Source organism: Saccopteryx leptura, chromosome 9 (assembly GCF_036850995.1).
Source record: "Saccopteryx leptura isolate mSacLep1 chromosome 9, mSacLep1_pri_phased_curated, whole genome shotgun sequence".
Classification (NCBI taxonomy): domain Eukaryota; kingdom Metazoa; phylum Chordata; class Mammalia; order Chiroptera; family Emballonuridae; genus Saccopteryx; species Saccopteryx leptura.
In genome coordinates, this window is record NC_089511.1 from 63824091 (window position 1) to 63852055 (window position 27965).

The 27965-nt window shown below is 40.1% G+C and overlaps 1 protein-coding gene and 1 pseudogene across 2 annotated transcripts in view; one reads left to right on the plus strand and one right to left on the minus strand.

The window, feature by feature from the left end:
• The window catches only part of JMJD1C (jumonji domain containing 1C), a 313461-nt gene that overhangs the window by 127773 nt on the left and 157723 nt on the right, over positions 1–27965 (minus strand). The window lies entirely within an intron of this gene.
• The window catches only part of LOC136381072 (eukaryotic translation initiation factor 4B-like), a 49716-nt pseudogene continuing 49571 nt past the window's right edge, over positions 27821–27965 (plus strand).

Here is a 27965-nt window from a genome sequence, read left to right on the forward strand (position 1 = left end):
ATATAATTATAAAGGTAGTTTCCTCTTGATGCTTAAAAAAGATAAGGATTCCAATCATTGTTGTCCCTATTTTCTACTTATAGTAGGAGGAACAAAAAGGAAGTTCCTCAAGAGAAGCCATGAAGAGCCAAAAGTATGGTTAATCATTCAACTAAAGATTTCAAAGCTGATTAAAATTGCCTGTGAAGCAGCAAAAATTTCCCAAGTCACATGAACTATGAACTCAGAATGAGTTGGTCAAGATTGTGACCTAAGGAGGTAAAGGCCCCAAATTACACCATAGACACTTTTCTATCAAGCATGATCAATTGTAGCAATTCATTTTTTTTCTTAACATCTAGAAAGTATACATAAAGTTTTAATTTAAGATGCTTACCTTTAGATAAATATATTCAAGTTATTCATTGAAATATAAAGCATAAAACATTCAATAGCAGTGAATCAAGCATTCAAAGTACATACTTTACTAACTAGAAGTTCATGGCATTATTCATTTAGCTAGCAAACACTTATGAAGCACTTACACACTGCACATGGTATCATATACAAGAAAGTAAGAATTATCAATATTTTGTTTTCACTGGAATCTCTCTAGGTAACAAAAAAACTAACTGCTCTTGTACAATGAAATTTAACAAGAATAAATCTTCAGTATGTAGTTCAGGTTCCAAAAAGCCACTAACTACTTAAGTATGGTGCAACCCACACTCCTACCCCATCCCTCACAGGCACACATTACTACAATATGTGGCAAAACTTGCTTGGCAGCTTTTGATGCAAAAAAAAAAAAAAAGTGTTAAGTAGTTTTATTCATTCTACAAATAATTACAATTTATTATTAAGCATTGTACCAGGGATTTTAGATGATATAAAGAGGAAACTGAATAGCAATTCACTATAAAGCAAGAATATACTGTGGTGTGAATGCTAAAACTGCTATTACAGAGTGTCCAAATATGTTAAGTAACAGCCCCAATATATTGAGATCATTTCAAATGGAAATTAAAGGCATCTCATTCAGAAAGTCACAGACATTAGAATATACACAAAAGGCCCTGACCTATTGGCTCAGAGGTAGAGTGTCGATCCAGCATGTGGAAGTTCTGGGTTTGATTTCTGGTCAGGGCACACAGAAGTGACCATCTGCTTCTCCCCCATTCTCCTCTCCTTCCTCCCTCTCTCTCGCTTCCCCTTCCACAGTCATGGCTCGAATGGTTCGAGTGCATAGACCCCAAGTGCATAGACCCCCGGTGCTGAGGATGGCTCGATGGAGCCTCTACCACAGGTGCTAAAACTAGCTCAGTTGCAAGCATGGCCCAAGACAGGGGTTGCCAGGTGGATCCTAGTTGGGGTGCATGCAGGAGTCTGTCTCGGTATCTCCCTCCTCCTTATAAAGTAGTAATATCTAACAAAGAAAACATTCACACAGAGGGTATATTATTTATAAAGAGCAACAACAATAAGAGAAGTTGCAGGCACTTTCTAATCTGTCATAGCTTTGATTTGAAAAGATATATGTTTTGAAATTTTAAATCATACTCACAAATAGCAATAGTTTTCAATATTTACCAAAAAAGTATTAAGCTAAAATCACTGTTATGTAAAAATTTTACTTATGGGAAGGAAGTATTGTATATGACATAAGAGCTGTAAATATGTGCTTGTTATATTTTTTGATAATATCTACTTCTGTTTTAGATAACAAGAAATGGGATGAATGGAACTCATGATATAGTTAGTATTAATAGCAAGCATCTTGCACAGTATATTAGTCACAGAAAGAATAAAAGGGATAAGAGAACACATAGGAACACCAAGTAAATGTAATTTATTCATTAAGCTCAGATCATATCACCTATATATTAATAACTATGTCACCCCTAAAATGTTCATTTATTGGTGACACCCCTTATGGCCTCAGGTGTCCTCTGCCAGAAATGTCAAAGATAATATGCATAGTGCTCAGCAAGTCTTTGGTGAGTTATACTTGTGACCAGACTTAAGGATGTATTCACTCCAGGCCCCTTCCCTGAGCTGAGTGCCCAGGCTCACATTCAACTTTAGTCCATATACATAGTTATCAGCAGTGAAGGCTGTATGGCACAGACAGGACAAAAGAACTTGGTATGACTCATAATTTAGTATTATGATACTTTCATCCCAATATGCCTTATCCTGAGTGTGTTCATATCTTCTTCCTTTTTAATTTTGAAATAGACTTTATTTCTTAGAGCAGTTTTTTTTTTTTAATTTTTCCACTGATGTGAGACAGAGAGAGAGAGAGAGAGAGAGAGAATCATCAATTCATTGTTCCACTTAAGTTCCTTCATTTATTTGTGCACTCATTGATTGCTTCTTGTACATGCCCTTGCCTGACCAGGGATTGAACCTGCAACCGTGATGTGCTGGGATGACACTCTATCCATTGACCCACCTGGCCAGAGCCCTCAGAGTAGTTTTAATTGAATGAAAAACAGAGTTCTCATGCATCCTCTGCTTCCACACAGGCACAACCTAACACACTATTAACATCCTGAAACAGAGTAATACATTTGATATAATCAATGAACCTTCGTTGACACATCATTATCACTCAAAATGCAAGGTTGCTGTACATTCTGTGGGTTTGGAAACATGTAACCACCATTATAATACCATGCAGAACAGTTTCACTGCTCTAAAAATTCTTTGTGCTCTCCCTATTCACCCTTTCCTTTCCTAACCAGTGATCTTTTACAGTCTCCACAGTTCTGCCTATTCCAGAGTGTCATTAGTTAGAATTATACAGTATGTGGCCTTTTCAGATTGGCCTCTTTCATTTAGTAATATATGCATTTAAGATTCTATGAGTTTTTATGGCTTCATAGCTCATTTCTTTCTGGTGCTTAATTATCCACTGTTTGAATGTACCACAGCTTATTTATCCATTCACCTATTAAAAGACATCTTGGCTGCTTCCAAGTTTTGGTAACTACAAATAAAGTCTCTATAAACATCCATGTGCAGGTTTCTGTATGAAAAAAAAGTTTTCAATTTATTTGGGTAAATACTGAGGAGTATGATTGCTGGATTGTATGACATAAGTTAGCTTTGTAAGAAACTAAGCTATCATCCAAAATGGTTGCTCTAGCTGCACTGAATGAGAGATCCTGTTGCTCCATATCATCTTCAGCATTTGGTGTTATTAGTGTCTTGGACTTTTTATCATTCTGTAACCAAACAAAAAGAGGGTTCATCCATCTGGCAACAGAAGAATCACACACTGAATACCAAGAATTTGCAGTGGAGAAATTAGGGTGGCTGTATTGCTACTGCAGCACAAGGAGAACAGAAAAACTATTGCTCAAAAGCCCAAATTCCCAACTGCTTACTGACACTTGGTTTCAAAGGGTAAAATTGGGGGTAGGGCGTAATCAGATTGTGGGTAACTTCTGATTGGTTGGAGCTGGAGTTACAAAGAGTTATTTTAATATTTCTGGTCACATTGCCTGACCTGTGGTGGCACAGTGGATAAAGTGTCGACCTGGAACGCTGAGGTCACAGGTTCAAAATCCTGGGCTTGTCTGGTCAAGGCATATACGGAAGTTGTTTCTGGCTCCCTCCTCTCTAAAAATGAATAAATTAAAAAAAATAAGATTTCTGGTCACTAATCCTCTGGCGCCACCTAGTTTGGGGTTTATGTGAATGTGGTAAGCACTTTTCTATCTTGTGTGTGTGTATGGAGCAGGGGAGAGAGTTCAGAATCCTGTAAAAATAACTCAAGTACACACAATATGTTATTTATGATTCCAGAAGAAAAATTATTACTCCAAGACACCAATTTAAGTTTGAAAAAGTTGATTAGGTAAATGTAAGGAAAAGAGACTTGGGTCTGGTTCTTACTAGTGAGAATCTGTGTGTGTGTGTGTCTGTGTGTGTGTGTGTGTGTGTGTGGCAGTGCTTGGCCAAAAAGAGATTCTGGCTCAGTTTCAATTCTAGTTGATATGTTGTGGCATCTCCTTGTTTAAATTTGAAATTTTCTAATGACATTTGATGCTGAACATCCTTTCATATGCATATTTTCCATCTATACATCTTTGGTGAAATATCTGTTCAGGTTTTTTGTCCATTTTTAAATCAGTTGTTTTCTTACAGTTGAGTTTTAAAAGTTCTTTGTATATTTTGAACGAGTCTTTATTCAGATGTCTTTATTTGTGTGAGAGAGAGGGACAGACAGGGACAGATAGACAGGAAGGGAGAGAGATGAAAAGCATTAACTCATAGTTGCGGCACCTTAAGTTGTTCATTGATTGCTTTCTCATATGTACCCTGACTGGGGGACTCCAGATGAGACAGTGACCCCTTGCTCAAGCCAGTGACCTTGGGCTCAAACCAACAACATTGGGTGTCAAGCCAGAGACCTTTGTACTCAAGCCAGCGACCCTGGGGTAATATTTACAAGCCCACACTCAAGTTGGCAACCCTGTACTCAAGCTGGTGAGCCCGCACTCAATGCAGTGACTTCAGGGAATCGAACCTGGGTCCTCAGCATCTTAAGTCGATGCTTTATCCACTGTGCCACCACCCTGTCAGGCTCTTTTCTCTTTTTTAACAATGGCAGCAATGATATGGCTTATAAATTAGGATAATGAGCAGTGACTTGCTTTACATGAATAGTGACTAATGCTACTGGATGATTTGTATATTTACTATAGTTAAATGTATATACAGTATTGATAAGTTAAATCCTGTTGCAGTTAAGTTTCAAAAGACTACAAATTCCTTAATTCTAAAGTAAATAGTATTGCAGCTGATAGTAAAGTTTGTAGGCTACTGGCTGGTTTTTTTATTTCCCTGAAGTGAGAAGCAGGGAGGCAGAGAGACAGACTCCCGCGTGCACCCAACCGGGATCCATCTGGCATGCCCATTTGGGGGCAATGCTCCATTGCAACTGGAGCGATTCTAGCGCCTGAGGTGGATACTATGGTACTGGTTGATTTTTTAAAAATTTTTAAATAGTATTAACTATGATAAGATATTACATGAATATAAAATCACATGTCACAAATATTTAAAATTATATTGTTTTAGAAATGTCATTTATTATTCAAAAACAATTATAGGGCAAAAAATGCAACAAAATTAAAAAGTTATAATCATGAATATGAACAAAAATACTTAAAAGAAAAGATAATGACAGATGCACAAAATCAAACATGGACAATGTAACTTTTTTCAAAGAAAGAGATACTAAATGGTATAATAATTTGAAAATATGTAAAAGCAGGTTTAGGCCAACAGTGGGAAAATACCATTTAAAAAGGTCTACAGGCAGGAATTATACTGCTGGGGAACTCTAAAAACTTATGAAAATTTCTGAAAACACTGGAAAACATTTAAAACTGGTTAAGAAAAAGTTCCTGAAGTTACACTATGGGGAAGGGGTCTACACTGGCAAGATACAAACCAAATGATCTAATGTGACTTGTCTATTCCTAACTTGTATGATTCCTGTGGTGCTTATTTATAAAAAAAAAAAAATTAACATTCACACTTAGAATTAATTTTTGCAATAAGAAGACAAAAATGAATAAATGAGCAATGGGCTGTAGAAGTTCATGTTACCTCTTGACCAGGTAGGTGGTGGCGTAGTAGATAGTGAATTGCCCTGGGATGCTGTGGACACAGGTTTGAACCCTGGAAGCTACAGGCTTGAGCACAGACTCACCAGCTTGAGTGCAGGGTTGCCGGCTTGAGTATGGGATCATAGACATGGCCCCATGGTCACTGGCTTGAGCACAAAAACAAAGGTTACTGGCTAAGCTGGAACCCCCTGGTTGAGGCACATATGAGGAAGCAATCAATGAACAATTAAAGTGCCACAACTATGAGTTGATGCTTCTCATCTCTCTCCCTTCCTGCCTGTCTCTCTCTCTCTCTCTCTCTCTCACTAAAAAAAAAGAAAAGTTTATGTTACTGAGCTCATATAAAGGTATTGACAAAGTAAAGAATACTATTTAACTATAGGATTATTTGCGAGTACTAGTAGTTATTTACTTAAAAAAATATCAGATCAGATTTACAACTTTTACTACCCTTTTCCCTATAATAGAGACTGCTTTAAAAACTCATCTTTTAGCCTGACCAGGCAGTGGCGCAGTGGACAGAACATCAACCTGGGATGGTGAGGACCCAGGTTCGAAACCCAGAGGTTGCCAGCTTGAGTGCAGGCTCACTAGCTTGAGTGTGGGATCATAGATAATACCGCCTGGTCACTGGCTTGAGCCCAAACGTCACTGGCTTGAAGCCTAAGGTTGCTGGCTTGAGCCCAAGGTTGCTGGCTTGAGCAAGGGGTCACTGGCTCTGCTGTAGCCCCTAGTCTTGAACAACTAAGGTGCCACAATGAAGAATTGATGCTTCTCATCTCTCATCTCTCCTTCTCTCTGTTCTCTTGCTCTGTCTCTGTCACACACACACACACACACACAAAATTATTGTCTCATAGTTCTAAAAGCAAGAAATCTGAAATCAAGGTATCTGCAAAGTCAGGCAGGCTACCTCTAAAACCTGTAAGGGAGTCCATTCCTTGACTCTTTCTAGCTTCTGGTGGTTTCCTGGCAATCTTTGCATTCCTTGGTTTATAGCAGCAGCATCACTCTAATCCCTGCCTCTGTAATCTCTGTGAATCTATGTCCCTTTTCTTTCTTTTGATAAGAACACTAATCGTACTGATTTAGGAACCACCTTAATAACCTCATCCTAACTTGATTACAACTGCAAAGTCCCTATTTCCAACTAGGTCACATCATAGGAAGCAGGGGTTAGGGCTTCAAAATATCTTTTAGAGGAAGCATATTTAACCCAAAACATTATTTTCAAATATCTATATATTTGAAGTGTTCTCTCCATCTCACTTAAAGACAGAATGACGTATTTGTTTTATCTTTTAAAATCATTCATCAATAATTTACACATTTAATTAACATAATTAGAGATATTCTATACTGTGTGGGACAAAAGTAGGTTCACAATTGTTTGTATAGAAAATAACACTATAATTAATAAATAATAATACAATAATAAACTGTTTCATATATTCATAACTGTAAATCTACCTTTGCACTGCCATGTATAAGGTCAAGAACCATTCATTCCAGAAGCTATGCAATAAAGAAAATGATACTTGAATTAATATATCTGTAAGCATTAAAAATGGATTTATTACTACAGTATATTGGCAAGTTCATTTAAAAACGAATATGGCCCTGGCCAGTGACTCAGTGGATAGAGTGTTGGCTGGGCATATGAACGTCCCAGGTTCAATTCCTGGTCAGGGCATATATGAGAAGAGATCATTTACTTCTATTCCCCTCCCTCCCACCCTTCTTTCTCTCTTCCCCTCTTGCAGCCAGTGGCTTGATGAAGCATGGCCCGGATCTCTGAGGATAGCTTGGTTGGTCTGACAGTGTCAGCCTCAGGCACTAAAAATAGCTCAGTAATGAATCACTGGACCCAGAAGGGGTTTATCAGGTGGATCCCAGTCAGGGCTGATGTGGGAGTCTGCCTCACTATCTCCTCTCCTCTAACCTAAAACAAACAAACAAACAAACAAATAAAATGAATATGTCATAACAGAAAAGAGCTCACCTGTTTCAAATGTCCTATAAATATCTGCCTTGTAATTGCTACCAATAATTTTTGTATAAAACATTAATTTATAGCCTTCTCTTCAGCAAAAATATAAAAATAAAATGATCCGTAGTTAACCAAATAATATCAATTCCTATGAATTCCAAGCTGTACACTTATCCCTTTATCCTGTGTTCACATTTCAAGAGTGTCAGCAAAACCATCTATGCAAGAAACAAAGAAAGCCTGACTAGGTGGTGGCGCAGTGGATAGAGTGTAGGACTAGGATGCGGAGGACCCAGGTTTGAGGTCCCGAGGTAGCCAGCTTGAGCGTGGGCTCATCTGGTTTGAGCAAGGCTCACCAGCTTGAGTCCAAGGTCGCTGGCTCGAGCTAGGGGTCAGTAGGTCTGCTGTAGCCCCCCCCCCTCAAGGCACATATGAGAAAGCAATCAGTGAATATTAATTAAGTCACACAATGCCTTAAAAACTGTTCTGCTTATATCTACTTATGGTGGCAATAATAGACTATTCATGCAGAGTTAATTCTGCCTTTATCACTCAGTTTTTGAAAAAAATAATAACTTCATGGATAAACACTTGGGCTATAAAGCTATAAATAAAAGCAAGGGAACAATAACACAAAAGTCATGACACTAGTTACCTATTTTGGAGTGGGGAAGGAAGAAAAGCAACTGGGGAAGAGAAACACTGACAAATACTGGTCAGGTTCTACTTTTTAACCTGAATGGCAGCTAAAACAGGTCATTTTATTATGTCAATTCATATAAAATAAAATATATAAACATGTTTTATACATGGAATAATTTTTATAGGGCATTTTACAATTTTAAAAATAGGCTTATATAGCCTAAACTAGAGACTACATGAATCATATAAGTAAAAGTCTTTTCTATTAAATTCATCTAGAAGTGCTCGAGACTGGCTTTTCCCAACAAGGCAAAGACTGTTCTATGAATGTAATTCATGATATTAGCATATTAAAGGACAAAAAAAATTTATCTCAACTGCAGAAAAGCATTTGATAAAATCAAGTAATTATTTATGAACAACAGAAAAAACCCTTTAAGCAATATTAAAAAACCCCAATACATTCCTGTTGGGCAGATAAAATGTATTATGCTCACTTTGTTAAAGGTGGTGCTGCCCACATGAGGCCATCGCCCAGGTGATATTAATGTGTGTTGGGGATCCTTGTAGCCTGGGGCTTGGTTTTGGGATTAAGCCTTTCCCACCCTTTTTGATGTGGGGTGGTACAATCCCATCATGCCCCAGATAAGTGACTTTGTGTTAGAGACTTCCCTATTTTGTATATTGGATTAAAGGTTGTGAAGCTACACTATAAAATGGGGGCAGAACGAGAGTTTGCCCTCTTGGTTCCTGAGATTATCATTAGAGGAGAGAACAGAGCAGAGAGCAGAAGGAGGCCATGTGGAGTAGGCCAGGAGAAGCAGCTAAGATGGCATAGTGCTGAGTGAGATGCCAGTTTGTGTAGAGTTTGTATCTGGGATAAGGAAGGAGATGGGGAACTGAGGAGAATAAGGCTGGTGAGCTAGAAACCTTTGATTCTAGGAAACTCGGATAAATCAGTAGCTTTGTGAGCACTGAATGTGAGTGGGTTTTGGAGCCCAGTGAGTGTTTTTACTTGCCCGCCGGGTGCAAGCTAGAATTAAAGATGACAGCCCATCTGTTTTTGGCTCCGTTGTTTCTTTACCGACTGTTCGAATCCAATGCGAACCTGCATGGGCCAGAAGGTGGCTGCTGTGATGGTGGCCCTGGCTGTGGCCACTGGCTTTACAATTCCTTAACCTAATAATTGGTATTCATGTAAAATCTAGAGCAAATAGCACTTTTAATGGTAAAATATTAGAGCTGAGATTTCCAGCTATAATGCTTTCAACAGATAACAAGATAGAGTCCCTGGTTTTGATCTATTCAGTCTTTGAAGTGGGTGGACAGAGCCTAAGGTAATGAGAACCCCAATTACAAGAAGCTGCCTTAGTTTACTTCAATGTACTATACAAATGTTACACTTTATATGTATGCCATAACATGAACGATGTTGAGAAGGCAGTGGTGACTCATAATAATTATGCATTTATAATTCTGAAAGCTATCACAAATCTTTTCCTCATAGAGATCAGTATTCCCTACCATCAAGAATGATACAATTATGCCAGGTATAAATAGCATAAGGATACTTGTTGTGATTGCATCCAACAGTGACTGACCTTTTAGGTTTTAGTCAACATATTAAACAAGCAAAAAAAAAAAAAAGGAAAAAAACCCCTGAAAAGTATAAGCATAAGAAGAACAAAATGATCAATAACCAAAAAGTCCAGCATAATTTATTTTCTTTTTTTTTTTATTTTAATTTTTTATTTTATTCATTTTAGAGAGGAGAGGGGGGGTGGGAGAGAAAGACAGGGGGGAGGTGCTGGAAGCATCAACTCCCATATGTGCCCTGACCAGGCAAACCCAGGGTTTCGAACCAGCGACCCCAGCATTTCCAGGTCGATGCTTTAACCACTGCGCCACCACAGGTCAGGCCCCAGCATAATTTATTTTCTATTTTTTTTTTTTTTTTTTAAGTGAGAGGAGGGGAGATAGTGAGACAGACTCCTGCATGTGCCTCAACCAGGATCCACCCAGCAATTTCCCCCTGGGGCCACAATGGAATCAACCGAGCTATTTTTAGCACCTGAGGCTGACCCACTCAGCCTAACCGCACCATCCTCAGCACCAGGGCGGATGCTTGAACCAATCGAGCCACTGGCTGTGGGAGGTGAAGAAAAAGAAAAGGGGCAGGGAGAAGCAGGTCGTTTCTCATGTGTGCCCTGATCGGGAATCAAACCCAGGACATCCATATGCTCAGCCGATTCTCTATACACTGAGCAAACCAGCCAGGGCACCACAATATTATTATATTCTTTAAAACGTACTTTTCATTCCCATGACTGTTTTGTAAATATCAATTGGTACTTCTTAATTCCTTTACCTTTTCCATCAACCCACACTACACCCTTTTGAAGTGGCAACTATTGTATCAGCTTGTTCTTCTGATCTAAGAGTTTGTTTCCGTTTTTGTATGTTCATTTATTTATTTTTTTTAGATTCCACATATAACTACAATTATATGATATTTGACTTTCTCTGTCTAATTTATTTTACTTAGCACAATTCCTTCTAGGTCCATCCATGTTGTCACAAATGGTAGGATTTCATTCTTTTTTATGGCTGAGTAATATACCATTGTACATATATACCACATCTTCTTTATCAAATTGTCTCTCAATAAACATTTAGGTTGCTTTTATATCTTGGCTATTGTAAGTAAATAATGCTGCTATGAATATAAAAATGCATACATCTTTTTGAATTAGTGCTTTGAATTTCTTTGAAGAAATATCCAGAAGTAGCCTAGACAGTGGTGGCGCAGTGGATAAAGCCTCGACCTGAAATGCTAAGGTCACTGGTTCAAATCCTTGGGCTTGCCTGGTCAAGGCACATATGACAATCAACCAATGAATAACTAAAGTGAAGCAACTATGAGCTGATACTTCTCGCTCCCCACCTCCATCTCCTCTCTCTGTAAAACCAATAAGTAAAATCTTTAAAAAAACCCAAACAAACCCAGAAGTATGATTGCTTCACATGGCAGATCTATTTTTAATTTTTTGAGGAACTTCATGTCATTTCCCATAGTGGCTGCACCAATTTACATTATTTTTTCCTTGTCTTCGGGATCAAGTATTTATTTTCACTAATGACCTCATTACATCTCTTACTACTTTCAGTGGTTGTTCTAGGGTTTACAATAAGCATAATTAACTTACTACAGTTTACCTTCAAATGATATACTACCAAGTGTCAAGGGTTCCCTTTTCTCCATATCCTCACCAACATTTGTTGTTTCTTGATTTATTGATGATAGCTATTCTGACAAGGGACAGGTGATTTTTTTCATTGTAGTTTTAATTTGCACTTTCTGATGACTGTGCTCCCATTCATATGTCTTTTGTCCTTCTTCAAATCAATTGAGCTATTTTTAGCACCTAAGGCTGACACTTGGACCTACTGAGCCATCCTCAGCACCCAGGGCCAACGCTGAACCAATCAAGTCACTGGCTGTGGGAGAGGAAGAGGGACAGTAGGGAGAGAGGGAGTGGAAGAGAAGCAAATGGTTGCTTCTCTTGTGTGCCCTGATTGGAATCAAACCAGGATGTCCATATGTCTGGCTGATGCTCAATCCAATGAGCCAACCAGCCAGGGCTGGGAATATTTTTATTACTGTATTGATTTCATTAGTTATCAGTCTGTTCAAATTTTGCTTCTTTCTTGATTCAATCTTAGCAGATTTCTAGAAATATCCATTTCTTCCAGGTTGTCCAATTTGGTGGCATATAATTCTAATCCTTTGTAATTCTAAATGCAAAACTTTCATTTAGTTGTTCCTTCTTTTTTCATTTTATTTTATTTCGTTCCTCCCTTTTTTTCTTTATTAGTCTGGTTAAATATTTTATCAATTTTGTTTAATATTTATCTTTTCAAAGAGCCAGTTCTTACTTTCACTGATTTTATATACTGTTTTCAATTTCAGCTCTGATCTTTATTATTCCCCTCCTTCTATACATTTTGGGCTTTGTTTGTTCTTTTTCTAGTCCCTTTATTTATAATGATAGACTAGGAGTTTTCATGTTCTTGAGGTATGCCTGTATTGTTATGAATTTCCCTCTTAGCTTTGGCTGTGTCCCATAGATTTTTGGGTTACTGAACCTTCATTTATGGTCTCAAGATATCTTTTTATTTATTTCTTGATCTCATTGTTAATCCATTTATTGTTTAGTAGCATGTTATTTGGCCTCCATGTGTTTGTGCATTTCTCAGTTTTCTTCTTGTGATTTCTATTTTTATACAATGGTAACTGCAGAAGATTCTTGATATTATTTCAATCTTCTTAAATTAAAGAGACTTGTATTGTGGTCTAACATATGCTCTATTCAATTTTTGTGTGTGTGTGTGTGTGGTAAAGACAGAGAGGGATAGACAGAAAGGGAGAGAGATGAGAAGCATCAATTCTCCATTGTGGCACCTTAGTTGTTCATTGATTGCTTTCTCATATGTGCCTTCACTGGAGGGCTACAGCAGACTGAGTGACCCCGTGCTCAAGCCAGCAACCTTGTGTCTAAGCTGGTGAGCTTTGCTCAAACCAGATGAGCCCGCGCCCAAGCTGGCGACCTCGGGGTCTCGAATCTGGGTCTTCCACATCCCAGCCCAACGCTCTATCCACTGCACCACTGCCTGGTCAGCCCACAATGGATTCTTTAAAACTTAAAATATATAAAACATAAGTTGTAATTTTTATGTTATTTTTCCATTTTACCAGTACCCATCATATTACACTGTATCAATCTACTTTAATAGCAGATCTAAAAATCACATAAAGAGCAGCAATGAATATGAAAAGATCTTGGGTTTTATCTGTAACTGTGCTACACACATTATTAGCACTATACCCTTGACTATATCAATCACAACCTCTAGCAGCCTGTACAGTAATATAAGAGAAATTTGGAAAATAAATAATGGTACTGAACATTCTTATCTTCTCAATATCAACTGAAAAGGATTTAATATTTTACTATTAAATATGTTAACAGTTGAAGATTTTGTATAGATGCTCTTATAAGAGTAAGAAATGTTCCCTTTATTCCTAAATTGCTGAATAAAAATATCACACATAAACAGGTATTGAATTTTATAAAAATATTTTTTTTATTTTTCGAGTACACAGATTTTCTTCTGTTAATGAATTACAGTTTTCAAATAGTAATCCATCTTTAAACATCTGAAATATACCCATCTGTTCATGTTACATTGTATTTTTTATATGTCATTAGATTCTATTAGCTAAATTCTTTTCATAATTTTGCATCCATGTGAAAGCTGTATACTGGTCTACAATTTTCCTTTCCTATAATATCCTATTCCTATTTTGCTATTTCCTGGAGGGTTTGTGGTAATCCTTCGCTCAAAAAAATTTTGGCTGTGGCTGGTTGGTTCAGTGGTAGAGCATTGGCCCAGGGTGCTGATGTCTTGGGTTTGATCCCAGGTCAGGGCACACCTAACAAGCCACCATCTGCTTCTCTTCCCCTCTCACAGCCAATGGCTCGGTTGATTTGAGCATCAGCCCCAGATAGAAGCTGCCGGATGGATCCTAGTCAGGGCACATATAGGATAGTCTGTCTCTCTGTGTTCCCTCCGCTCACTTAAAAATTTTTATTTTATTTTTAACTTATTGAGAGAGGGAGGGAGGAAGAGGGAGGAAGAGGGGGAAAGACAGAGAGAGAGAGAGAGAGAGAGAGAGAGAGAGAGAGAGAGAGAAAAGAGAAAGGGAAGGATCTGTTCATTGTTTCATCCACCTATGCCATGGGTCGGAAACCTATGGTTCGCGAGCCAGATGGGGCTATTTTGATGGCTGCATCTGGCTCACAGATAAATCTTTAATAAAAAAAATAACGTTAAAAAATATAAAACATTCTCATGTATTAAAATCCATTCATTTCCTACCACTCATGTTCATGGTTGCAGGTGGCTGGAGCCAATCACAGCTGTTCTCTGGGACAACACCAAATTTTTATTGGATAATGTGTAAACGTACACGGGTCGTTGTATGGCTCTCACAGAATTACATCTTAAAATATATGGCATTCATGACTCTCTCAGCCAAAAAGTTTCCCGACCTCTGACCTACCCATTCATTGGTTGATCTCTGAATGTGCCTTGCAAGGAACCACACCCCCAACTGGGCACACCAAAACGATGTTCCAATCAACCAAGCCACCCCAGCTAGGGACTATTTTTCCTTAAATACGTAGAAAAATTCACCCATTATAGCCATTATAAAATGGAAAGATTTGTGGACTGAATTTCAAAATAAAGGATTATTTAAATTTTCAATTTCATTTAGAATATTTTTAACATCTAATTTTTTAAAAATTGGCCATTTCATCTAAATTTTCAAGTTATATTGGCATTAAGTTTCATATACACCTTTTTTAATAACTAATAACCAATTCTTGTCTTTTAGATATTTTGTACATTTCCTGTTTTACTTCTATTTTTATTCTATCCTTCATTTTATATTCACTGGATTTCTTAATTTGCTGTTTTCTTGCATCTTTAATAGAAACTGACTTTCAACATTCTTAGCCAAAATACAAGGTAAGGGGAAAAGTAGGTTTACAGTTGTAAGCAAAACAGTTTATTCTTGTGTTATTATTTATTAATTATTGTATTATAGTCCATACAAATTGTAAACGTACTTTTGCCATACCCTGTATAAATTAAGAGCTATAAATTTCCTTCTAAGCAAGCTATTTTCAACTGGTGTGCCACAAGAATGTTTAAAATAAGCAACACCTGACTTATTTAGTCAGTGGCAATGACCTGTTCTTCCTTAGATTGTCAAATAAAAAAATGACAATAGCCAACACAATAGCTGTCCGGAATGAATGAATAAAAATTATACCACATGAGACCTTATATGGCAAAATGTTAAGACACTTTTTGGGCCTGACTTGTGGCGGCGCGGTGGATAAAAGTGTCAACCTGCAACGCCGGTTCGAAGCCCTGGGCTTGCCTGGTCAAGGCACATGTGGGAGTTGATGCTTCCTGCTCTCCCCCTCCCCTTTCTCTTTCCTCTCTAAAATGAATTAAAAAAATCATACAATTTTTGATTCAAAACAAAAAATATCCAGCTCTAATAATATTGAATAAACCAAAAGATGGTAAATATAGGGTGGGCAAAAGTAGGTTTATAGCTGTTTGTATAGAAAATACAATAATTAACATAATACAATAAATGATGTCTTTTGCATACTCACAACTATAAACCTATTTTTGCCCCAAGCTGTATGTATATTGAGGAAAATAAAGCTTTAAAAAAGACTGAGCAAATGGAAATAAGCAAAGAATGCTCAAAAAATTTTAAATTTCACTGAATGGTTTTTATTAATAGGCAAGATAAAACAGAAGAGAAGAATTATGAACTGAGGATAAATTCAAATAAGTTGTTCAAAATGTAGCTAAGAATGACAAAGTATTAATTGACAGGAAGACAATAAGAGAAAAAGAACAAAATTAGAAGCTCTGAGATGAAATCTGAGTTCGAGGAGAGTATAGACAGGTAAGGGAGTAAAATAAGTTCACTGAATATATTAGAAAAGAAACACCCCAGAATAATGAGCTAAGTATTCAATTTAATATCTAAGAACAAAGAAAATAAACTCATAGCATCACAATAATAATAAAACATAAGATCAAAAGGAAAGAGGAAATAAATTACAATGGAAAGTATAAATAAAGCCAAAAAACTTCGTCCTTTGGAAATGACTGATAACAATGACAAACTATGACAAAGTATCAATAAATCAAGGTGGGGTGGGGAATTAAGTTCCAATGAACAACATTTGGAAACAAAATGCTTATTATAGACTTTAGGTCTTACAAACATGCAAAAAAGAATATTATCAACAACCTTAAGCAAATAAGTTTTTAAAATAAACTCAACTTTGTAGAGAAATACCACTCACTAATGTAAAAATAAAAACCTTGCCTGACCTGTGGTGGTGCAGTGGATAAAGTGTCAACCTGGAAACGCTGAGGTCGCCAGTTCAAAACCCTAGGCTTGCCTGGTCAAGGCACATGTGGGAGTTGATGCTTTCTGCTCCTCCCCCCTTCTCTCTCTCCCCTTCCTAAAAATGAATAAAGGCTTATAAAAGTTAAAAAAAAACAACCAAAACCTTAATATTCCCACAGATATTAATAATTGAATCAGTGGGTAATCATCGGCCCTCCCCCCACCAGGCTGAGACAGCTTTACAGTTAAGTTCTACTATGTTTTCAAGGAACCTGAAATTACAATCTTAAAAATATCTTCCAAAGTAAAAAGGGAGAATATTTCATAGCTCATCTTATGAGTCTTGCATAACCTTCAGATCAACAGCAAACAATGTTTAAGAGAATATTGCAGGCCAATCTCATTCAGGAATACAGATTCAAAAAATTCTGAAGATGCTTATTAACAATCTAAGATCAGCAATATATATTTTTTGTTTTTTAATTATTTTTAAGTTGGGGGAGGGTAGAGACAGACTCTTGCATGTGCCCCTACTAGGATCCACCCCACTACAAGGCGATGCCATCTGGGGCGGCTGCTCTGTTGCTCAGCAACCGAGCTACTTCAACACCTTAGGCTAGGCCATTGAGCAATCCTGAGTCCCCGAGGCCAACTTGCTCCAACTGAGCCATGGCTGAAGAAGGGAGAGGGAGGGAAAAAGAGAGAGAGAGAGAGAGAGAGAGAGAGAGAAGGGGGAGGAGTGGAGAAGCAGATGTTCACTTCTCCTGTGTGCCCTGACCAGGAATCGAACCCTGGACTTTCAGACACTGGGTCTGAGCCAACCGGCCAGGGCCTCCAAGACCAGCAATATATAAAAGGTAATTCATTAGAACTTGATAGATATGTGTATTTCCAAACTGCCCTCTTGATGTTCCGCTTATCTGTCAGACCTCACCCTTACTGGACTATCGCCCCTGAGACAGAGGAATTCCAAGAAGCTGACAAGCCGCCCCAAGGAGGGGCTCCAGACATACCAGAACTTTTGCCTCGGTATCCCCTCAGGCTCTCCCAAACACTGTGTAACTTGCCCCTAGTCTGTAACCAGTGCTCTTCTCCCCGGGAGAAGTGCCCGGCAGGGTTCCTTTCTTCCTTTCAATAAAGTCTGTTACTCTAGTCTTTCGGACTCCCATGGATTCCAACATTTGGTGCGGAAACCCGGGACAGGGTATTGATTGCCTGGACGATCCCTCTTTGCCGTCCAAACTTACAACCAGGGAAGCAATGGGCAGTGGCAGCTCGTCCCGGGCTTACTCCCTGATTCTGTTTGGACGTGTAATTGTAGGTCGATTGGCCGGCAGTCTAACCCTGTCCTGAACCCCTGCTGGACCAGAAAGGTAAGGAGTTTCTCCCTTCCCCTTCCCCGGTTGGCCTCCAAATTTATCTCTAAAAACACCCCTTCCTGGTTGGACGGTTTTGACTTTGGACCCCGTATCTACAGGTGGTCTGCCTCTACTCCTTTATGGACTTCTACGAAAGTCTAGGCGTGCCTAGCCAGGCCCCTCTCCTACGTCCCGGGATCTCAGCCTTGGGGTGACAACCTCCTGTCTGAGACTCTCTTTCTATGGAGATTTTCTCCTCTCAGAACTGTGACTGAAGGCGGAGATGCCCCCATCTCTCACCAGTCTCCTCTACTGTGGGCTCCTCTCAGTCCAAACTGTCCAGCCAGGCTCCCCTTGGAACACGGGCTCCTCCCAACCTCAGGCCTAAGAGACTATTCCTCTATTCCTTCGGGACTCCTCTACTCTCTGAGGTTCACAGTTTGGGAGGTTTCTACTCAGTGGCTAGTCTCTACAGACTTCCTTAACAGTCTAGGCACCTAGCCAGGTTGCTTTCTACTACCATTACAATATCCTAAGAGATCTTGACAATTTCTGCCACTGGACAGGGAGGGCATCAGAGATTCCTTACATGTGGGCTTTTCTTCTCCCTTCTCTCCTGTCCTTCATTACTGTGCCTTCTGTTCTACATGCAGGCCATTTTTGGCCAAAGAAACTTCACCTAAAACCTTCGCTCCTAATCTCTCCTCCGCAGACTCCCAACTCGCTCTCTTCTGCCTGACCCCTAAGGGCATCCCTCTCTCGGGACCCCTCTTTGGTCCCTCTGTAAATCTCTTCAACTTGAGTCTCTTCCCTCCAAGAGCCCCCTCCCTTCACAGAAACCTGTTTCTCATTCACCTGCAAATACCACACTCTCTCTTTCTCCTCCTCTGCTGGCCAGGGGCTTCTCCCTTCTCCACTGTGTTTTCATCCCCTTCCCCCTCTTTAGAAGCTGTGGTTCTGGCTGCGGTGCCTGTCTCTTCTCCGACAACTCCTCCCTCCTTACAAACTGTGACTGTGCCTCTAATCTTCTCCTCCTCTTACAGATTCTGACCCTCCTTCTTTCCATCCAGCTGCTCACACTGTCCATCCGTCTGCTTTCTCTCTTCCTCCCCTCTATGCTGGCAACTCCCTGTCATCTCGAAAAAGTTAAAAAAATAGAATTTGTATATTAAGCTATGTTGAGTAAGTAATCCGTTTTGTCTCTTTGTCAGAAAATATCTCTAGTATAATTTGAATTGAAACAAGTAAAGTGTGCTCATTTAAATTCCTTAATTCATAACTTTTATGTAAAGTTTTTGTTTAATGTGTAACTATGTCTGTTTCTAAGGCCTTAAACCAATAATTACCCACCTCTTAAACCAGGCTTACTCATCCCCACGGAGTCTTCCTGCAATACTTCCTATCCTTCCTGTTCAAAAACCTTCAGGGGCTTATCGCCTTGTACAAGCCTTACACCTAATCAATGAGGCAGTAATTCCCCTCCATCCAGTAGTCCCTAATCTCTACAGGTCCTAGACCTCAAGAATGCCTTCTTTACCATTCTCTTACACCCTGACTCTTACTTTCTGTTCACCTTTATCCGGACACTAATGCAGCCCAGCAATTTACGTGGACTTCTTACCCCAGGGGATCAAAAACAGCCCACACCTGTTTGGCAAGCACTAGCTCAGGATTTAGCAGCATGCAATCTCAAAACTAGTACTCTCTTACAATATGTAAATAACTTACTCCTCTGCAGCCCCTCCCTGCCTGCCTCAAGGAGACACACCACCACCCTTCTTAACTTACTCGCTGTGAAGAGATATCTTGTCTTCTCTGCTAAGGCTCAACTTCATTCTCAATCTGTAGTGTATCGGGGTATTGCCTTAACCCCCACCACCTGAGGTCTCAACCTAGATCAAACTCAGATCCTCCGCAGTCTCCAACCACCTACCACCACAAATTAAATCCTTTCTCTCCTCAGTCTAATAGGCTTCTTTAAACACTGGATTTCCAATTTTGCTCTCTTAGTCAAGCCCCTCAGTGAGATCTTCTGAGCATGGCTTTTAAGGTCTATAATGGCCAAGGAAGTAACAGAAAAGGCAAATAAGGCCCAAAAGAAGTCGGGAAATACCAGCTTTTGGCATATGCTCTTAAAGGCTCCAGCGCTCTAAAGGGCTTCACAGGATTCTATCAGGCCCTGCTCCAGAGTGGAAAGAAAGGTCATTGAACTGAAGCCTGCCAGGCTTCCCAGCCCCATCAAGGGACACACTTGTGTTGTGGAAAGAGGGACATGAGAAGGTAAGCTGCCTCCTTGCTCCATGGAGGGAGGGTTCAGTCTCTTCTAGCCCTGCTCCAGCTATCTGTGACCCGACCTGGCCCAGCTTACTGGGAATTGCCACTGAAGGCCCAAGGACATTGTTGGGCTCACTTTGTTAACGATGGCACTGCTCACGTGGAGGCCGTTGCCCAGGTGATATTAATGTGTGTCTCTGTGGGCTGTGGGCAGGCAGAATCCTTGTAGCCTGGGGCTTGGTTTTGGAATTAAGCCTTTTCCACCCTTTTTGATGTGGGGCGGTACAATCCAATCATGCCTCAGAGAAGTGACTTTGTATTAGAGACTTCCCTATTTTGTATATTGGATTAAAGGTTATGAAGCTACACTATAAAATGGGGGCAGAACAGAAGCTTGCTCCCTTGGTTCCTGAAATTAGAGGAGAGAGCAGAGAGGAGAGCAGAAAGAGGCCATGTGGCCAGGAGAAGCAGCCAAGATGGCGGAGTGTTGGGTGAGAAGCCAGCTTGTGCAGGGAGAAGGAAGGAGATGGGGAACAGAGGTGAATAAGGTCTGGTGAGCTAGAAACCTTTGATTCTAGGAAACTCGGATAAGTCAGTAGCTTTGTGAGCACTGAATGTGAGTGGGTTTTGGAGCCAAGTGTGTGTTTTTATTTGCCCGCGGGTGCAAGCTAGGATTAAAGATTATGGCCCATCAGTTTTTGGCTCCGTTGTTTCTTTACCGACTGTCCGAATCCAATGCGAACCTGCATGGGCCAGGCTGCTGTGATGATAGCCCTGGCTACTGGCTTTACAGACATCGTTCACGAACCTAAGGTATTTCTTCCAAGTAGCAGATAAACTGATCTCATTTCTTGTAAACACAAGGGCCATCTACTATTCTTGCCTGAATATTTAAGTTTTATTTATCCCTCGAAGATCTCTACTGTGGGTATTGACAGTCTGAGTTTGTTACTTTATTTAATGTATAATATCTCCTTTATTCCTCTTGGCTCAATGCCCCATGCCTATTGTAGGCTGGGACCTGCTGCTAATTCCAGCTAGAAGTAGTGGTCACTAGGACTTAAATTCTAACTGCAAAGTGTAGAAATGTAACCACTCTTTCCCTAAGTACTTGCAGGATCTACAGGTTACTCAGCAAACTGTTCAAGGACTATCCAAGGGGCGCTTCCAGCACTACATCACCCAAGGACTAACTCTCACGTGGACAGGTCCACACACCGTGATCCTGACAACTCCCACTGCTGCTAAGGGCAGCTCTTTCCTCCACCCTGACCATCTGGAGCTCAGAAACAGAGAAAGGAGACTGACCCCTTGTCCTTCTGTTCTCTATTCACCTCTCAACCTGCCTCACCCAATCAGGGGTTTTCTACTCATATGGGACCAACACCTATATGTGTCTCCTTACTTATTGGACAGAAACCTGTACCCTAATCTATCTCACCCCATGAGCCTCTTTCAATTCCTAGTACATTACCCGTCAATCTAAGGACCAAAAGAGCTATATAGGTAATTTCTCTTCTTGTTACTTTAAAAATTTCTATAAAAGTAGGTCTAGGGACAGGGGGACTGGCCCCACTACCCTGTCTTATTCCCTCTCTCTCTCTCTCTTTCTCTCTCTCTCTCTCTCTGAAGCCCAGCAAATTCGTAAACATGGAATCAGTGGTTTCACACAAACTGGGAGTCTTGACTATTACCTTTCATTGGTCCACTTACTCTCCTATTTATTTTTCTAAATATCAAATAGGTAGCGATGACATCAGGAAGAAGTCGCCCCTCAGCCCGGGAAGTTCCCTCCTGAATGTTCTCCAAACCCCCTTCCTTTTAAACCACACATACTCAGTCCTTCTAAAATTTACACCAACAGGTTCCCTGTCTCTAAAAATCTCCACATGTCCTCCCATTCGAGAGGAATGAGACCAGCACGTCTCATGAGGCTCATCCAGGAGACCATGTATCACCATGTAACTCTGTCTTGGCACTCGCAGCAAGCAACTAACAATTATTACCTCGCAAATTTTTTTTTTTTTACTTTCTCACTCAGGTTTTCGGAGACATCGCCTGGTTCAGACCTCACAGCATGGAAATTGATGACCTCCTTAACTGGATGAGGGACTTGGCTTGGCAAGGTTCCCTTCTTCAGTTCTCTCCAGAAGAAGCAATAATTTTCCAATTTTTTCTCCTGTTTCTCCTCATCACCCCTCACCGTATATTATAAAATTAATAACTGCCTTTCTTTTATATGTAACCACAGAGTTGAGAAATGATAGATATGTGTATTCCAAACTGCCCTCTTGATGTTCTGCTTATCTGTCAGACCTCACCCTTACTGGACTATCACCCCTGAGACAGAGGAATTCCAAGAAGCTGACAAGCCGCCCCAAGGAGGGGCTCCAGACATACCAGAACTTTTGCCTCAGTATCCCCTCAGGCTCTCCCAAACACTGTGTAACTCGCCCCTAGTCTGTAACCAGTGCTCTTCTCCTCGGGAGAAGTGCCCAGCAGGGTTCCTTTCTTCCTTTCAATAAAGCCTGTTACTCTGGTCTTTCAGACTCCCATGGATTCCAACAGAATTATTTTGGGTTAATGCAAGAAATCTAGGGATGATTACTATTAAAAAAAAACTTTATAAATGTCAATATGTTAAAGAAGTAGGGAAAAGTAACATCATCAACAGATCAACTATTCCATAAAATTCAGCACTTTTTTATGATAAAAGGAATCATTCAAAAGAGAACTTTTATGATAAAAACTATCAATAACAAAAACTCATAATCATATCAGTTCAATACTTGAATGGCAGTCCAAGTGAGGGAAGTAAGTGAAATAATTTTCTTAAATAAGTGAAAGATGAAAAATAAAAAACTTCATTATTTTCAGATAATATAGCCTCTATGTTAAAAACTCCAATTAAAAGAAAATTCTGGAAAAGTAAAAATTTAATTTCATTTAAAATTAAAACTTGCAGCCTGACCAGTGGTGGTGCAGTATATAGATCATCGATTTGGGACACAGGTCCAGGGTTCAAAACCCCAAGGTTGCTGGCTTGAGCAAGGGCTTAGCCAGCTTGAGTGCAGGCTCAAGCGTGTGATCATAGACAGAATCCCATGGTTGCTAGCTTGAGCCCAAAGATCATTCACTGGCTTGGCTGGAGCCTCCCTGTAAAGCCAGGAGCCAAGGCCAGGGCCACCATCACAGCAGCCCGGCCCATGCAGGTTCGCATTGGATTCGGACAGTCGGTAAAGAAACAATGGAGCCAAAAACTGATAGGCCATTTTCTTTCATTCTAGCTTGCACCCGGCGGGCAAGTAAAAATACACACTGGGCTCCAAAACCCACTTACATTCAGTGCTCACAAAGCCACTGACTTATCCGAGTTTCTTAGAATCAAAAGTTTCTAGCTCACCAGCCTTATTCTCCTCAGTTCCCCATCTCCTTCCTTATCCCAGATACAAACTCTACACAAACTGGCATCTCACTCAGCACTCCGCCATCTTGGCTGCTTCTCCTGACCACATGGCCTCTTTCTGCTCTCTGCTCTGCTCCCTCTGCTCTCTCATGCTAATCATCCCAGGAACCAAGAGGACAAGCTCCCGCTCCATCCCCATTTTATAGTGTAGAAATCCAAACTCTTAATCCAATATACAAAACAGGGAAGTCTCTAATACAAAGTCACTTCTCTGAGGCATGATTGGATTGTACCGCCCCACATCAAAAAGGGTGGGAAAGGCTTAATCCCAAAACCAAGCCCCAGGCTACAAGGATTCTGCCTGCCTTTAGCCCACCCCCAACACACATCTCCTCATGTCATCTTTAACAAAGTGAGCATAACACATTTTATCTGCCCAACACTCCCTATCCCCACCCTTGCCTCAAGGTATGTATGAGAAGCAATCAGAGAATAACTAAAGTGCCACAACTACAAATTGATGCTTCTCATCTCTCTCTCTTCCTGTCTCTGTATCTCACTAAAAATAAATAAATAAATTAAATTAACAATTACATCTAGCTAACTGTCAAGCCAGTATCCACGGCCAGGGCCACCATCAGAGCAGCCCAGCCCTTTCAGGTTCGCATTGGATTCGGACAGTCGGTAAAGAAATAACGGAGCCAAGAACTGGTGGGCCATCATCTTTAATCCTAGCTTGCACCCGGCGGGCAAATAAAAAATACACACTGGGCTCCAAAACCCACTCACATTCAGTGCTCACAAAGCCACTGAATTATCCGAGTTTCCTAGAATCAAAGGTTTCTAGCTCACCAGCCTTATTCTCCTCAGTTCCCCATCTCCTTCCTTATCCCAGATACAAACTGCACACAAACTGGCATCTCACTCAGCACTCCGCCATCTTGGCTGCTTCTCCTGGCCTACTCCACGTGGCCTCTTTCTCCTCTCTGCTCTCTCATGCTAATCATCCCAGGAACCAAGAGCGCAAGCTGCCGCTCCGTCCCCATTTTATAGTGTAGAAATCCAAACCCTTAATCCAATATACAAAATAGCGAAGTCTCTAATACAAAGTCACCCTCTGAGACATGATAGGATTGTACCAACCCACATCAAAAATGGGTGGGAAAGGCTTAATCCCAAAACCAAGCCCCAGGCTACAAGGATTCTCAACACACATTATTATCACCTGGGCAACGGCTTCTTTAACAAAGTGAGCATAATACATTTTATCTGCCCAACACTAACAGAAAATAAAACTTTGTAAAAAGCATTATAAAGTAACTACGAAAAACATGAACAAAAGAAATGGAAGCCTGTTATGCATAAAATTACTGAAAGATGTTAAAGAACATAAGTACAAAAATAGCATAATTTTGAATAAGAATATCAATAAAGATGTAACTAAACTGATAAAATTGCAATTAAAAACATCAACAGCAATGTAAGGCCAGGAGCCCCCATCGTGGCCATTCACATGCAGGATCCCACTGGATTCAGGCAGACGGTAAAGAAATGGTGGAGTCGGAGGATGGTGGGCCATCCTATTTATTGGTGTCTCACCAAGACAGGCAAACCACAAAAGACAAGGGAAAAGCAGAAAACCAGCTTTTCCCATGAAGGGCAAGGGATCAGGGAAGCCCCTGCAATCGTGAGAGCAGGAGCTGTGTGTACCAGCTCCTGGTCTGTCCCACTTTATAGTGTAGAAAACCAAAAACCCTTAATCCAATATACAAACAAGGAAGTCTCTGATACAAAGTCACTTATCTGAGGCATAATTGGATTCCTCATGAGAGTGCACCACCCAGATCATACAATCAGTCAAGGGTGTGGGGAAAAGCTTAGTCTTAAAACTAAACCTTAGGCTACAATGACCCTGTGCCTGCCTACAGCCCGTCCCCCACACCCAATACAAATCACAAGCGAGCAAACATATATATCATATTTACAAACCCATTTGACCAACAAGCAATTACTGTGAAATTTGACCAGGTAATCTGCTATTAAACCCTGGTATGTTGTGTCCTGGAATGTCACTTTGGTTCAATCTTCAATTTCTTGAAAATATATACTTATTATAAAGTTGGAGTCTTTTTTTTCTATTTTTCTGAAGTAAGAAGCAGGAAGTCAGAGAGACAGACTTCCGCATGCACCGGACTGGGATCCACCCATTATGCCCACTAGAAGGCGATGCTCTGCCCATCTGGGGCTTTACTCCACTGAAACCAGAGTCATTCTAGCACCTGAGATGAAGGCCACAGAGCCATCCTCAGCGCCTGGGCCAACTTTGCTCCAATGGAGCCTTGGCTGTGGGAGGGAAACAGAGAAACAGAGAGAAAAGAGAAAGTGAAGGGTGGAGAAGCAGATGGGAGCGTCTCCTGTGTGCCCTGGCCGGGAATCGAACCTGGGACATCCACACGCTGGGTCGACACTCTACCGCTGAGCCAACCAGCCAGGGCTCAGTTAGTCTTTTTTAAAAAAACTTTTTACTTTAATAAAATCAGAATTATGTACAGCACAATGCAGTGCTAGCATTGAAACTAATACAATAAGCAATTACTAAAGCTACAGTAACTTGAGGTTTAATCCTTACTACAGTTGGAGCCTTAATTATCCCATTATGTTGATCCTCTGTTCACCTCTTTCTTCTATATATTGTTTTACTTGATTTTCCTTTCCTTTTTACTTTATTTATTTATTTATTTAATTAATTTTAGAAAGAAAAGAGAGAGAGCAGGGGTGGGGGTGGGGAGCAGGAAGCATCAACTTCTAGTTGCTTCTCATATGTGCCATTACTGGGCAAGCCTGGAGTCTCCAACTGGAGACCTCAGCATCCCAGGTGGATGCTTTAACCACTGTATCACTACGAGTCAGTTTACCTGTCTTTTGACCAAGTGTTGCCCTGTATCCTTTTAGGCTAAATATAGACCTAATTGGTTTTGATTGTCAGGTATTATATGTGAGAAATTTAAGAGATTAACTTGAGGCTTTTGGTAATACTATCTTCTTGGAAGCAAACTAACATTTGCTTTTAACAAGTAGTTTAAAGCAAAAAGTAATAGTTAATTTCAGGTCGTATTAATCCAATCAGTGATTGACATGATTCAAAGTTGGGCTTTAATCCCTATAAAGTACGGTCTATTCCAGTACATCAATTAGGGCAGTCTTTCTTAAATTGTGGTAGATTTTTGCTCACCAGAGCACATTTGGCAATATATGGTGACATTTTTGACTGCCACATGGGCGTGAGGAATTGGTACTGGCATCTACTGAATATAGGCCAGGGATGTTGCTAAACATCCTTCGATGTACAGGATAGTTTCCCATATCAAAGAATACCTAGTTCAAAGTGTCAACAGTGCTAAAATTGAGAAACCTTGATTTAGATTATAGGCTCTTGAGGTTTTAACATAAAATCAAACAGGTTTAGCAAACAGCGCTCTCCTTGGTGGTCCAGAACCTCCAATTTTTGTCTCCCTAGTAGTCAGTCTATCCAGCAAGTGTGACAAAACAACTACTTAGCTTCACAACCTCTCAGTGGCCTTTTCTGGAATCAGCACCATTAGGAGAAAAAAGGGCCTCAAATGTTAAGTCTCGATACAGTGGCTTTACTTTTTCCACAGAGCTCTGGTGCTGTAATTTTTCGCAGCTTTGAAGACTATCAGATGCCTTAAAAATAAATTATTTATTTTGATTTTGATTCAGTTTTACCAGTTGTTCTCAGTAGTAAAGTTGGTTCAAATTATCTTTTCTACTTGACAAGACTGTAAGTGTATATGGGAAACAAAAGGACAAGTAGCAGAGCAATATTCTTGAAAAACAACATGGAGGGCCTGCCCTACCAGATATCAGGGCACACTATAAAGCCATAGTAGTGAACAACAGGAGGGAGAAAAATAATCAACAAAAAATTAAAATAATAAGCAAAAAACCATAAAGAACTAAAAACAAAACAAAACACTAGAACAGATGAAGTATTAGTACTTAAAGTGATACACAGTGGTACCTTGAGATACGAGCAGACCAACATACAAAAAAAAATTTTTTTAAGATACGAGCTGCAGTTCTGTCTGTATTTTTGTTTGAGATCTGAGCAAAATTCTGAGATACGAGTCGTGATTCAGGAAGCTGCCTCCAGTTGGCGCACTGGCGCAGGGGTCCAGTATCGGCAGCACAACACCAGCATGTTGTTCTTTCTCACCTGTTACCCGCAGAATCAAGTTGAATCTTGTGTGCTGTACTCGTTCTTGCAACATTTTTGCATTTTTTTAAAAAATTATTTCTATTTATTCATTTTAGGGGGGGGGGAGAGAGAAGAGGGGAGGAGCAGGAAGCTTCAACTCCCATATGTGCCTTGACCGGGCAAGCCCAGGGTTTTGAACCAGTGACCTCAGTATTCCAGGTCCACGCTTTTATCCACTGCGCCACCACAGGTCAGGCCATTTTTGCATTTTTTACTGACTTTGCTTGTGTGCTATCATGGGGCTGAAGAAAGTGAGTGTAAAGGACAGTGGTGAGAAGAAGAAGAGAATGATGTCGACAGATGTAAAGCAAGAAATAATAGAAAAACATGAGTGTGGTGTATGAGTGATTGAACTGGCAAGGCTGTATGACTACATTTACA